The following is a 16,339-nucleotide window of genomic DNA, read 5'->3' as shown; positions in this document are numbered from 1 at the left end:
GTTTTTGAAGCACTAAAACGAAACATGGGTTTTTAACTTCAATGTGGCACATCAGATTCGGCCATAACGTCTGGGCCAGGTTTGGGGTGTTATATTAAAACTCGGTCTCACAAAGCCTTTATCAATCAACTCTTGCAACTGCGACTTTAATTCTTTCAACTCTGCTGGTGCCATTCTATACGGAGCAATCGAGATCAGAGCTATTCCCGGTATCAAATCAATACCAAATTCTACTTCCCTGACTAGAGGCAAACCCAACAACTTTTCTAGAAATACATCCGCAAATTCACACACAACCGGCACTGATTCAACTTTCTTTTCAACTTCTTTTGTATTAATTACATATGCCAAATAAGCTTCATAATCCTTTTTTCAAATATCTCTGAGCCGACATCGAAGAAATCATACTAGATAATGCCTCTGATTTATCTGGTTCAACCCGCAGAATTTCACCACTTTCACACTTTAATTATATAACCTTTTCTTTGCAATTTACTATAGCATCATGCAATGTCAACCAATCCATACCCAAAATAACATCAAATTCATCAAACGGCAACAACATCAAGTCGGCCGGAAAGTAATGACCCCGAATCATTAAAGGGCATTTCTTGCATACTTTATCAACTATCACACATTTGCCTAACGGATTCGACACTCTAATCATAAATTCTGTGTTCTCAACAAGTATATTCATAGTAGACACCAGTTTCATGCATACATATGAATGAGTAGAACCGGGATCAATCAAAGCAATAACATTAACATCATAAAGAGAAAATATACCAGTAATCACATCGGGTGATGAAGCATCTTCACGTGCCTTTATAGCATAAGTTCTAGCTGGAGCCCTTGCTTCAGATTTAGCTACTGAATCTTTGACTACATTTTTGCTACTTGCTTCATTTCTAGCTTTTCTCGAATATCTTCCCTTCCAGTCTACACCACTAGCTTTTACACTCTAAAATTTTTCTTTTTCAGCTCTCTCTGGGTAGTCTCTAATACAATGATCCGTAGAACCACACCGAAAACATTCATTCACTCTACATGGGCCAAAATGATTTCTGCCACACTGTTGGCACTCGGGCTTAACGAATCTCGTATTTCCTACACTAGCCGCATAAGTAGTCTGAGATTTAGGACCCACATTTTGCTTCTTAAAATTTCCATATGATTGTCCAGCCGAAATCTATGAATGAGGATTCATATTTCTAGATTTTCTGGATTGCTGTGAGAATGAACTGCTCGTTGGTCCTTTCTTCTAATTTTTAGTCTCAGCCTCTACTTTTTTCTTCTCTTTAAGTAGTTCTTCAGCCTTGCAAGCTCGATCAACCAGTACTACCATTTCTTTTAATTCAAGAATCCCAACAAATACTTTGATGTCTTCATTGAGTCCGTCTTCAAATCGTCTGCACATTTTAGCCTCTGTAGGAATATATTCTCTAGCATATTTACTCAACCTAACGAACTCCCTTTCGTATTCAGTAACCGTCATGTTTCCCTGCTTCAATTCAAGAAACTCTTTACGCTTTTGATCAACAAATCTTTCACCGATATATTTCTTCCAAAATTCTTCTTGAAAGAACTCCCAAGTTACTTTCTCTTTCGGTACTACTGAAGTCAATGTCTTCCACCAATGATAAGCTGAATCCCTCAACAATGATATAGCATATTTCAAGCATTCCTCAGGTGTACAAGACAATTCATCAAATACCCGAATAGAATTCTCAAGCCAAAACTATGCTTTCTCGGCATCATCATCAATATTTGCCCTGAATTCTTCGGCCCCTTGCTTATGAATTCTGTCAACTAGAGTTCTGTGAAATTTCATCAGATCTACGCCTTGAGACATCGGGGGTACAGGTTGAGGAATCGGGGGAGGTGGGGGAGGTCGTGCATTCGGGTTCGTACAGACGAACTTAGTATACCAGGCATTCATCATCTGGAGAAAGGCTTCCCGAGCCCCTTCTCCTCCTCCTTGACCAACAGTAAGAGGTGGATTTTCAGTTGGCATTGCCCATTCAGCCGGAGCTAGTGTATTACTCTCTACATCATCAGCCGCAACTGGATCGGGATCCATTTACTATAAAAAAATCATTTAAAAGGTCAGAAGTCGTCACACTATCACAATATATATATGGCATGTATACCAAAACCCGTACATACAACACATTATTCTGAGAACCGACTAAACCTACTCTGATACCACCAAATGTAATGCTCCGTACCCGAGACGGTCGCTGGAGTAGAATACGAGGTGTTAACGGACTTAATTCATTACTTATACAGCTCAAACAATTTATTTTTAAAACTTCCAGACAAGCTGGCAATCTGCATTATAGTCGCTTAAAAATTCATATCTCGAGTTTCAAAACTCAAAATCCAATTCTGTAAATTTTTCCTAAAACTAGACTCATATATCTATCTACTATTTTTTTCTAGAATTTTTTGCCAGGCCAATTAGTACAGTTTATTAGTTAAATCTCCCTTATTTCAGGGTTTGACTTCTCTGACCTCTGTGTATTACAAATTAGATTTCTCTCTGTACAGAATTTCAATGACTATACCATTTTTTTATTAAAACTAGACTCAATAATAAATCTTTACATATAAATAATGACTTCTAATTATTTTTTCACAATTTATGGTGAATTCTTAAAGTCAGAACAGGGGATCCAAAAATCGCTCTGGCCCTGTTTCACAAAAATTCAAATATCTCATAAAATATAATTCATATACCTGTTTTGTTCAATCCATATAAAAAAAGACTCATTAAGCTTCGATTCCTTAGCTTATTCATCATTTAAGTCAATTTATACTATTTTTAGTGATTTTCAAATTCACATCATTGATACAGCAATATTCTGTTTTATAACAAATTTCACTTTACTATAGATTTCCATAGACTAAATAGCATTTTAAACATACATGGCATCAAATATGATTTAGATTGGCCATTCCAATGGCTAATCATTCACAAACCCTTTTCTTACCAAACCATAACCATGTCATACAATCATTTACACAAAGTGAGTATTTTGCCATACATGCCACATTCAAAATACACAAGCCATTTTACCAATTTAGGCCTTCAGATAGTGTGGACGAGTCTTCGTCCTATCCCGATTCTCAAGCCGGCTTGTCAACAAATACAATGAATGAAAAGGAGGGGGTAAGCATAAATGCTTAGTAAGTTCACATGCAAATAGCAAGTAACATAATCATGCAATTCCACATAAAACATCATTTGCATAAACAACATCAAGACATACGTGTTTCGTTTGCATTTAATATCTTTCTACGATTTCATCATACCAAGTTCTCAACCCGAGGATTTAAGCACATACCTGTCAAATTTTCTCATTCACCACACTTACCAATATATCACCTTCGTTTTAGGCATTCTTTTCAATCACTTAAGATTCACCCGTTGAACACATCGGAATATAATTCGAATACGCGGATTTCATGAACGTAAGTGCCATACCCACAGCTAGACAAACCCAATAGCCTGCGGACCTTATGTAGCCAAGCTACCATGTAACCCGCCCATAAGTGAACTCAGACTCAACTCAATGAGTTCGGAACTCAAATATCCTAGTGACATGTCACTTGTATTCTAATCTATTCCCAAGGTTCAAATGGGCTTTTTCCTCGATTACACATCTTTTCCGTCTTCCACAGAATATTGAAATCGATACTTTGGTGATAGTTCATACTTATCAAGTAATTCACATAATTACATATTATTCAACAATAACCACAAAACATAACATTTCATGATAATAATAAGCATCATATCATATAAACAACATTAAATTGCTTAAAATGACAATTATGTTACTACATTTACACATGAACTTACCTCGATACAAAATATTAGCAATTGAGCCTATTCTTCGTAAACTTTATTTTTCCCTCGATCGCGACTTGAATCTCATTTCTCTTGATCTATAATGCCAAATTAATCTTATTTAATACATACATTCATCAAAACAGCCTTTAATACAAACTTTGACAAAATTACCATTTTACCCCTAAACTTTTGCATAATTACACTTTTGCCCCTAGGCTCGGGAATTAAACTTCATCCCTTATTCTTATGTTTTATGACATTCTGGTCATTTTTCCCTTCTATGGCAACATCCAATTCACACTCTAACATGTACTTATGACTATTAGGTATTTTTACCGATTAAGCCCTTTTACTCGTTTTCACTCAAAACCGAGTAGCACAAGTTGGCTAACATAATTTAAAACCTCATATTCTATCATAAAACACCAAAATACACAAATTTCACTTATGGGTATTTTTCCAAATATGAACCCTAGGTTGAATTATTACTAGCATAAGTTAAATCGAGCTACTCGGATTCCAAAAACGTAAAGAACATTAAAAACGGGGCTTGGAATCACTTACTATGGAGCTTGGAAGCTTGAAACAAACCCTAGCTATGGATAACCCTTGAAAATTTTTCCTAATGAAGAAGATGGATAAAAATTGGCTTTTAATTTTGTTTTTAATTCATTTTAATAACTAAATGACCAAAATGCCCTTCCTACTAAACTTTCAAAAAAATTCCATCCATGTCCAATTTTTGTCCATAGACTTAGAAATTTGTCAAATTGCTATTTAATACCTCCTCATTAATATTCCAAAGCAATTTCATATTAAAAACTCCTAGAATTCAAGTTTTGCAAATTATTCTATTTAGTCCCTAATTTCAATTTAAGCACTTTAGGCATAGGATTTCATCACGAAATTTTCACACAATCATGCAATCATATCATAAACATCAAAATAATTATAAAATAGTTATTTCTATCTCAAATTTTTGGTCACGAAACCACTATTCCGTTTAGGCCCTAATTCGAGATATTACAATAGGGAGGTCACTCATCCAAGAAAGTTCAACTATGTGAAGGATGGTAAGATTTTGGGAGATCCATCCAAAGGGGTAACCACTAGATCTTCTCTTAGAAATACGTGTAATTATGTTGCATTTATTTCATGCATTGAGCCTAGAAATATAAAAAAAATCATTAAATGATGAATATTGGATACTGGTTATGCAACATGAATTAAATCAATTTGAGAGAAGCAACATATGGATCCTTGTAGAAATACCATGTAATAAATCTACTATAGGTCCTAAGTCAGTTTTTAGAAATAAGCTAGATGAGAGTGGTAACGTAGTAAGGAACAAGGTTAGGCATTTTGCTTAAGGTTACACTCAAGAGGAGGGAATAGACTATGATGAAATGTATGCTCCCGTAGCTAGATTGGAAGTCATTAGAATGCTCTTATCTTTTGCATGCTTTAAAGATTTTAAATTATATCAAATGGATGTAAAAAGTGTTTTTCTAAATGGTTTTATAAATGAAGAAATGTATGTTGAACAACCACCCGATTTTGAAGATTCAAAATTTTCAAATCATGTTTTCAAACTTTCAAAAGCCTTATATGGTTTAGAACAAGCTCTTAGTGCTTGGTATGAAAAATTATCAAATTTTCTTATCGAAAAATGTTTTTGTAAAGGGAAGACTGATATAGCACTTTTTATCAAAAGAAAAGATAAGGATTTTCTAGTAGTTCAAATGTATGTTGATGATATTATTTTTAGAGCTACTAGTGATCTTCTTGGTAAAGAATTTTCCAAGCTAATGCAAGGTAAATTTGAGGTGAGCATGATGAAAGAACTAAATTTCTTTTTGGGACTCCAAATCAAGCAAAGAAAGGATGACACCTTGATCAATCAAGCTAAGTACACAAAGGAAATGCTCAAGAAGTTTGGGATGGACACTCTCAAACCACAAGCTACACCTATGAGCCCTTTTACAAAGCTTGAAAAATATGAGGAAGGTAAATGTGTATATTTAAAGTTATATAGGTCTATGATTGGCTCTTTTCTTTATCTTATTGCAAGTAGACTTGATATTATATTTAGTATTTGCTTGTGTGCTAGATATCAATCATGTCTTAAAAAATCACATTTACAATCCCTTAAGAGAATCTTTAGATACCTTAGAGACACTCCTAAGTTAGGTCTTTGGCATCCTTGAAACTCATCCTTTGGCTTGCATACATTCTCAGATGCAAATTTTGGAGGTTGCAAATTAGATAAGAAAAGCACCTCCAGTACTTGTCAATTCCTAGGCTACATGCTTGTATGGTTTTCAAAGATACAAAATAGTGTTGCATTGTCCACCATCAAAGAGAAATGCATTTCCACCAATAGTTTTTGTGCTCAATTTTTATGGATGAAACAACAACTTATGGACTATGGAATTGATGTAGATACCATTCCTATCAAATGTTACAATACTAGTGTTGTTTGTCTCACTAAAAATTCCATCCAACTTTCTAGAACTAAGCATATTGATATTAGACATCATTTCATTAGAGATCATGTCCAAAAAGGATATGTAGTTCTAGAATTTGTTGTCACTTTGAACCAATTGGCTGACATTTTTACAAAACCTTTAGATAAAGAAAAATTTTGGATACTTAGGAGAGATTTAGGTATTACCACCTTACCTTGAATTTGTGTTTATTTACATCTTTGCACTTTTATTTTTTTTTCAAAATATTTTATGAGTTGAAATTATTTGGAAAAGCATGAACAATTTGTAACACCCCTAACCCTTATCCGACTACGGTTTAGGGTCACAAGCATTACTAACAGATCAAACAATTAATTCAATCATAATCAATATATAAACTAACTAATAACATCGTAATATGCAGGGGCAGGTCATGAAAATCTAATACTTTTATGCTATATTCTTATACATTCGAATAATAAATTATGCTATGCATTTCTAAACTTGGCCTTCCACTGTCTACACTCTTATCATTATTTATCCCTTCTAAAATGTCAGAATTCGGATACATACAAGACTATTCCAATTATTAGCATCAGAGTATTAGTCCATACTTCATCTGCGATTATCTTTTTAATTTATCTTCGATAATTTTAGTAGAATGCACCTAATATAGGTTTGCTAATACATTCCAATTCAGAGTAAAACTTATTCTTACAACCCTTATTATGAGTCTACAAGACCCTAAGAGTAGTTTAAAAATAGGTGGGAAGTAATTTGAAACAATTCTGAAGTTTAGGAAATAATTACAAAAATTTTAACTGCAGGGGTCACATTGTCGTGTGAGTCACACAGCCAAGTCACACACTCGTGTGTCTGGTCGTGTGGGCATTTGAAGTAGGGACATATGGTCATGTCCTAGCTTGTGTCCGTGCCCATGTAACTCACTGAATTGGGTCACATGGCCGTGTACCCTTCAAAATGGCCTCGCACGCCCGTGTGCTAGCCATGTGTCTTACACGGCTAAGTACATGCCCGTGTGACTGGTCGTGTGGACCTCAAATGTGCCTTAAACAACAAGTTTACCATTTCCTACTTGCTTGGGCATTAAGCAACTCAAAAACCATTCATTTAACCTATTCAAAACATGATCAAACACATTCAAAATATGTCAAAACAATCATCCTAAGTGCCTAACCAATGTACCCTCATTGGTACAACATTTATATCATCAATGCATCATTCAAATCAAAAGTATAAACATGCCAAAATCCATCAATTTGGCCTAGCTTATATCTATCTAAAACATTAACTTAAATTCACATGAACAAACTAAGCATTGGTTCAATTCACCATACCATACTATGCCTTCAAACACGAACACATGTTTACTTATATACCAAACCAACAATACTCTTATAACCCCATTTACAATTCATCCACAAAATAACTATTAACTAAACACCCTAGGTACATGCTGACACAAATGATAAACATCACCACATTTGAGTTTGGGATTGTTACTAGATGTTGAATCGATGATCAAAAAAGAAGTACCTAACCTACGCACGAATTGTACTTTGAGTAAAACTCAGTGATATTTCTATAATCCAAAAATTTAAAAACATAAAGATACATGAATGCTTAATTTAAATTACATAATCACATTTCTATCGAACAAACAATTGTAAATTTGTCACCACCTCAATTTCATGTATAGTAGCATGTCATTTCATACTATACTCAAATTGCACATGCTATCATCTTTTATTTGTTTAACAAATATCTCTATTCACATGTCTTGCTATATAAATAGTTTTTCACATATTAACCAACATAGCATTTATACAATGGCACAATTCATTCCATGTTCAATTCATGAATACATAACTCATATATTTCATTTGACCATAACATTTTTCACTTTTCGTGATTCAATTCTCTATCTTATTTCCATTTCACATGTCATACCATTCCAATATCAATATAGAAATTTAATATTTAACTACCCCTATTAACATGACTCGGACTCGGACGACTAAATGGATCCAACCAACACACCAGTTTGGAACTCAGTGCCTCATCAGATAAATCTTAAGTAGTAATGCGCACAGCGCTATATAAATTGACACCCAGTGTCTCACCGGTTAAACCGAAGTAAATTGGCACCCAGTGCCTCATCAATTTGAAGTCGAAGAAACCCTTGAACTCTTCGTATCCTATGGCATGTCATCTGTATCCGACTTAGTCCGATACAGATAATAGGGTTACATTTTACTTTTCAAATATAACCAATATCCAATATCAAATTTTCATAAAATTACATTATCACATATACAATAAATTCAATTAAATTTATATAAATTCATCACATACTGAATCAATCCATTTCAATGGTAAAACACAATAGTTCTCACCTCCAATGCTGGCCATGTGCAAGAAATCAAAATGCAATAATTTTACAACTTAGTTCAGATTATAGAAACACAAACTGTGGATTTCGAGTCATTCTATATCGATTTTATCCTTTATCTTTGTAGTTGAGGGTTCTGGTACGATGTTAGCTACATAATTAAAACAATTAAAATACATCAATACAACACAATTTAATTTCATATTGAATATTTCAAAATTTTACTCAATATTTGCTTAAGTTCTAATTTAGTATTCAAACCGAGACTAATTTTTATTCTACATATTTAATTCTATATTTTCATACAAATTTCACTTTAAACTAAATTTAACTTCATATTTTCAATTAAACCCTTAAATTTCAAATTTTTCACAATTTAGTCCGTATTACACAAAATTTACAATTTGCTCTACAATTTAATCCTTTTTCATTTCTAGCTTAAAAATCTATCAATTTAATCCCTAATAATAAAACTATTCAACATTAAAAACATTTAAAATCTTAATAATTGCTAAAATTTCAACTTGGGTCGGGTAGTACTAAACATTGGGATTCCAAAAATATAAAAATTACAAGAAAAAAGACTAAATTGAGTAACCAATTGAAGTTGAAAAGTTTGAAACCCTTAGGCTGTTGTTCCACTCTTTACTTCTTTCTTTTATTTTCTAAATTGTTTTGGCATGTTCTCTTTCCTTTCCACTATCTTTTATTATTTATTTTTCTTTTTATTATAACATATATATTATATAATACATATATACATACTTTAACTTTTAACCATTATAATATGTATATATAGAATAATAAGTTTACACATATGCTATAAATATAACACTAATGCCATCCACTTAATGGAATAAGACATAATTGCCTCTTTAGCCCCTTTAATTAATCTTGAGTCTATAATTCAACTTTCCCCCTATAGGTGATTTAGTCCTTAAACTATAATAACTCTTAATTCATGCAAATTCACTTAACCGAAACCTAATTAATTATATAACTAACTTTGTAAATATTTATCTATTTTACGAGAACAAAGTCCCGAGAATGTACTTTTTGACACCCTTGACTATACGGTTCTTACACAATTTATTTAAATGTCTCTAATATGAAATTATGTAAGGGGAGTTATTTTTTCATAATTACTCTATGTTTGACTCATTTGGCCTAGTTTGCATGATTGTTGAATATCTTTGATTGTGCTAAATTAGACTTTGTTAAATGATTAATATTCAGTTTTTTGCATGCCTTACAATACTCTATGTTTCATATGCATCATACTCAAATTTGACATATTTGAGCATACGAATTCATTAGAAATTGCTATAAAGTCATTCTAAGTTAGTTTAGAACATGTTTAAACTTAAAAGTCAAGTTGGGAAAATTTTTTGCACTTAGGAAAACATTTTCAACATTGTATCAATAGCGATACTATTTTATCAATAATTTTTTAAAATTATCTATACTCATTTAAAAAGTATCAATGCTTATTGGGTTTTAAAGAATCTTGCTGCATGTTTTCAACAAATTTAAAAACCCGCGAAAACTTTCTTCCCTCGTTTCAAAACCCTTTCAACCTTATTTTTCAAAATCTTCAAATTCATCATTTTTCCTTTAAATTCTTGACACAAAATAACCAACATTTTCATTTTATATAAGAATTCATCTTGCTTTCAAATTTCATCATTCCAAGCAATTTCGAGGTAAAAACTCATTTTTCTTATTTCGAACTTTGTTGAATTTTTGTCAAAATATTGGTTGAAAAATGTGCTTTTGGATTGATTTGGAACATATACATTGTGTTTTCTTGAAAAAGGTTGCCTAAATGTAGCCAAAATCTTAAAATTTTCTTTAAACCCTTTATCTACAAGGTGTTTGATAAAATTCTCGAACCAGAATTTTAAGTGAAAATAATGTCTCTCTAAACTAGTTAATTTGAATGTCTGTTAAGAAACGTCCTCATTCCGGTCCTATAGCTTGATCTACTAGTCAACCTAATTTTTTCAATGATTATTTTGGAAATGAAAATGATACTTACTGGTTTGATCAATATTTTTCAAAATGCAAAGTTAATGTTACTTGCACACTTAATCTCAAAAATTTAACCAAAATCAATTTTAAATTTCTTGAAATTTTAGACGAATGACATTGGGTTGACTGACCAGTGCATGTAATCTTGTTCGAGCATTTTATTCAAATGTGAGGCTTGAACATGATGAATCCAGTGAGACTATGGTTGCTATTAATTCTTTTCTCATGAATACTCCTATTCGTCTCACTTTGGAAAACTTTGGTGAATTTTTGAAACTTCCTCCTAGTGGTAAGTCGAATGAAAAAAATAATCCAGCCTTAAACGTTAGATGCTCATATGCATCCGAACTCAATGTCTATGATTGCATTTTTCATTTTATAATCACATGGATATTGTGTCTTATTTCAGAACATGCCACCAACTATTGGTGGATTGATTGTTTTCATAGCAATGGGCACTCGGATCTTACTTTAATTTTATTTAATGACATTACCAAATGCTTTGGCAATAGCTTGCTAGTAAGCTCTCTTTGCCTTTTGGCACGTACTTGTCATATATTTTTAAATTCCTAAACATCCCAACCAATGCTGATCCTTGTTTGGCTATGAAATATCAACCTATTAGCTTTATTGGCCTTCATCGAGCTAGTTTTAGAGTGGATCCTCTTAACAGAAGTTGGGTTAAGGGTTACCATCATAATCCTCAAGATGATGATGATAAAGACCTTGAAAAAGACCATGATGGTATTCCTCCTACTAAGCAAAACCCTCCACCGGCTTCTTCATCCGCTCAACTATTTGCTCCGCCCTCTTCGGTGACATGTCTGCCACCAACCTTGGTGTCATTACTTCCTTGAGTAAGGAGTTTAGAGGTTTTCACATTCGGGTTGTGACATCTCGAATTACGGCCTAGTTGGAATAGTTGTTTCAAGACCATAAATCTGATATAGAAATAATTATTTTATCATTTTTTATGAGGTCTATACTATGAATGCATGCTTATGTGAAAGTTTCATGAAGAAATTCTATGCATAAAATGTCTAATTGAATTTTAGAGACCAAATTGAATAAGATGCAAAACTTGCATTCTAGAAGCTTTGAGCATGAAATTGCTTTAGATTATGAATTAGAAGGTCCTAATTATCAATTTGACCAATTTTTATAATTTTGGACAAAAATGGACATTCATAGGAAAATTTTGAAAGAAAGGCCTTAAGGGCATTTCGGTCAATTGGTAATTAAAAGAATAAAAAGGGAAAATCAAAGGAAAAATGTGTCCATCTTCCCCAAGTGCTAGCAAAATTTCTCAAGCCATAGCTAGGGTTTTGTTCAACATTTCCAAGCTTGATTGTAAGTGCTCCCAGCTCCGTTTTTAATGTTTTTTGTATTTTTGAAGTCTTTGAAGCATGATCTACCCACTTCTAGTTATATTTTGAGCTAGGGTTCATGTATGAAATTTGACCCATGTGTAACATGCATGTATTTTGATGATTAGGAATATGAATGTTTGATGCATGATAAACATCTTTTACTAGGTGATTTTTAGTGAAAGCACCTAAAAGGGGGACTTGTTTGTAAAAGTATAAAAGTGGGTAGTAAAAATAAGAAATAAAGGAAAATTTGGGCTGATATAAGCATGGTATAGGTTCGGGTAGGCTTGGGTAACAAACAAAATGCATGCATTTCATTTTACGAGCCTAAGGACAAAATCGTAAATAAGTGAAAAATTAGGGGTAAAAAGGTAATTTTAAAAAATATGGATTATTGATTTATTTGAAAATATGATTAATAAACAAGTTAAGTTTGGAATTATAGATCAAGAAAAATGTGAACCGGGTCTTGATTGAGGAAAGAATAAAATATACAACGGTTAGGCTCGATTACCATCATTTTGTACCGAGGTAAGTGCATATGCAAATAATGTGGTGTTGTAGCATGTTTTTAATGTTTTGATATTATGTGATGAATTTTTTCTTGTTATTATGAGTTATATACTTATTTTTTGTTATGAAAGCATAAATGATATTATGGCCATTACATACGACATCACGAGCAAGTACGACAAAGTATGCCTTGTGCAAGTGAAGAAAATCTCGTTTGAACCTTAGGAATAGTCAAGGATACAAGTGACATGTCACTAGGAATTTAGGAAATCCGAACTTGTTGAGTTGGTCTGGGTTCGTGATATGTATGAGGTATCCGAGCTTGTTGATTTGGTCCGAGTTCATTATAGATGCGAGCATCCGAGCTCATTGAGTTGGTCTGAGTTCATTATGGATGCGATATATGTAATCAGATTCCAGGCACCGGTGGCTAAGTAACCCTTGAGTTGGTCAGATACCTGAAAGCTTGTGTGAGCAGCCCGTGTAGCTACACCTTGACCGATAGCTTTTATGAGCAAGCCTGTGAGTAGCTCTAATGCGAGCGTTACATGTTACGAGGTAGCTTTGGATACATATGTATATGTGACACTTATGTGCAAGTTTTTCGCGTATCCAATAGTATTCTGGGTGTTCAACGGTAATGCAATAGATGTGATGAAAGTCCCGAGCATGGCATGTTAAAGTGGTATGGTTATATGATAAACTACGATAAGTACAGGTATGTACGCTAAACCTATGATTAATGCCTTGGTAAAGATTGATTTGTGATAAGAAAGTATATGTGTACATATGATAAGTAAGTCAAAAGGTTTAAGTGATGAATAATCCTTATGTTACTATGTCTTTGCATGTTGATTGCTTATTACCATTGCATATTATTTACATGTGGACTTACTAAGCTTTAATGCTTACCCCCTTTCCTTTCCATCCTTTATAGTTGAGCCAAGCTAGCTCGGGGATCGAAAGCTATTGGAGTATTCGATCACACTATCAAAAGATTATTAGGTATAGTGAAATTGTTATTTTGAGTATGGCATGTATAGGGGACTTGGTTATTGTGTGTTATATGTCATGCTATTTGGCCAACTTGTGAAGGCCTTTGATGTTGATGATTCATGTTGTAATAGCCATGTGATATGGCTTATATTTGATCATTGGGTTGTAATCTGATTACCTATGCATGCATGTGTTAATGTCTTGATAATGAGATATGTTATTTCTTGGTGAATGTATGATAAAGTATAGATTAGATGCTAAAAGATAAGGGATGACTTAATGGCTTAAAATGACTATAGTCATGAATGCATAATTTAAAGTTATGATAACAAGTTTGATAATGCATGAAATTGGTATGAAATCTTCTGGATGGTGTAACAAAATGAATGTGCAATAGGATGACATTATGAAGATGTGAGAGTGCCACAGTGTTGAATATTTGGGTGTCTAAATATGTCATGTTGCATGTTATGAAATATGTTTGAGTGTATGAATGATTGAGGGTGATAATTGGCTTGGAAAATAGCTTTTATGTGGTCCACACGGGTAGACACACGGGCATGTGTCTAGACCATGTGTGGCACATGGTCTGCCCTACGGACGTCTTGGATGGTCATGTGTCCCCTGCACCCTAATTTTTGCAAGTCAGTATGCTCAGTAGTAAACACACGGGCTAAGACATGGGCGTGTCTTGGCCATGTAAGAGACACGGGCTACCCACATGGGCGTGTAATCTGTTCGTGTGAAGTCTGCACTATTTTATGAAAAATCATTTAATTTTTATTAGTCACACAGTCTGGCCCAAAATTGGTGTTGACATCATAATCAGAGAGTTACACGGCTAAAGGACATGGGCGTGTCAAAAGCACATAGCGTGTGGTTCTGTTTTAGGGAAAATTTGCCAAACTTTTCTAAATTCTTCGATTTAGTCCCAAATCCCTTCTGATGGTTGTTTTGGGCCTCGTAGGCCCACATTAGGGACAAATTGTGTATGTATGAATAAAGTTGTTTAAAAGAAAATTTTTATAGCCCGATTTTTGGCATGAATGACTGTGTCTGTGTTCGGTAACACCTCATATCCTATCTTAGCCTCGAGTACAGGTAAGGGGTGTTACATTTAGTGGTATCAGAGCTACAATTTAGTCAATTCTCAGACTACGTAGCATGTGTTTAAGTCTAGCTACACATGCCATACATATGTTATGATAGTGTGACGACTCTTGACAAATTTTAAAATGTGTTTTCATATAGCAAATGGATCCCGATAGAGCAGTGACAGATGATGTAGAAAGCAACGCACCTGTTCCCGCTGAAGGGGGGTGCCAGCTGAGAGTAGACCCGAAACTGTCAGTAGAGGAGAAGGAGGCAGAGAAGCCTTCCTCCACATGATGAATGCATGGTACACGGAGTTTGTTCGAACGAACCTGAATGCCCAATCTCCCCCACCTCTTCCAAATCCTCAACCTGCGTGCATGATGCCTCAAAGTATGGATTTCTATCTATTGATAAAATTCGAAAACAATGTGCTAAAGAATTTAGGGCAAATTCCAATGATAACCCTAAGAAAGCAGAATTCTGGTTAGAGAACTCGATACAGGTATTTGATGAATTATTCTGTACACCCAATGAGTGCCTAAAATGTGACATATCTTTGTTGAGAGATTTGGCGTATCACTAGTGGAGAACGCTGATATCTGTGGTACCACCGAAGAGGGTTACTTGGGAATTCTTTCAAGAGGAATTCTGAAATAAATACATTAGTGAACGGTTCATCGATCAGAAGCGTAAGGAATTTTTGGATAACAGGATCGTTTGACAATTAGTGAATATGAGAGAGAATTTATCAGACTCAGTAAGTATGCTCGGAAGTGTGTATCCTCTAAAGCTAAGATGTGTAGAAGATTTGAAGATGGACTTAATGAGGATATTAAGACATTAGTGGGTATTCTTGAGTTGAAAGAATTTGTGGTACTTGTTGAACGAGCTTGTAAAGTCGAGGAGTTGATCAAAGAAAAGAGGAAAGCCGAGTCCGAGCAAGAGATACAAGAAAGAGATGTATGAGTAAGTCATTGCCATCTCCGTCTAACAAATCTAGAGAGATGTACTCTCGTTCACATGTGTCAGCTGGGCATTCATATGGGAATCGTAGAAAGCAGAATTCAGTTTAGATCTCAGGATATATTTGTGGCAAGTGTGGGTAACGCTAAACCTTTCAAGCCCGAGTGCCAACAACATGGTAGATGTCATTTTGGCACCTGTAGGGCAAGTGAGGGATCTTGTTTTGAGTGTGGTTCTCAAAACCACTATATTAAAGATTGCCCCGATATGGTAGAGAAAGAAATATTTCAGAACTCAAGGCCGAGTGGCACAGCTTCTAGGGGAAGACCCTCGAGAAATGCCGAGAATAGGTCCGGTAGTAAAAATGTGACATGAGATACAACAGTGAGATTTGAAGATAGGGCTCCAGCTAGAGCCTATGCCATATGTACATGTGAAGATGCAACTTCTCCTGATATGATCACTGGTAATTTTTCTCTCTATGATACTAATGTTATTGCTTTGATAGACCCTGGCTCTACTCATTCGTATGTGTGTATGAAATTGGCATCTAGTGTGAATATACCTATTGAGTCTACCAAATTTATTATTAAAGTGTCAAATCCATTAGGAAAGCATGTGATAGTTGATAAAG

The sequence above is a fragment of the Gossypium hirsutum genome, chromosome A05 (assembly GCF_007990345.1).
Source record: "Gossypium hirsutum isolate 1008001.06 chromosome A05, Gossypium_hirsutum_v2.1, whole genome shotgun sequence".
NCBI classification, from domain to species: Eukaryota; Viridiplantae; Streptophyta; class Magnoliopsida; order Malvales; family Malvaceae; genus Gossypium; species Gossypium hirsutum.
The sequence above is the reverse complement of the archived record's forward strand: the minus strand, read 5'-3'. Positions refer to the sequence as shown.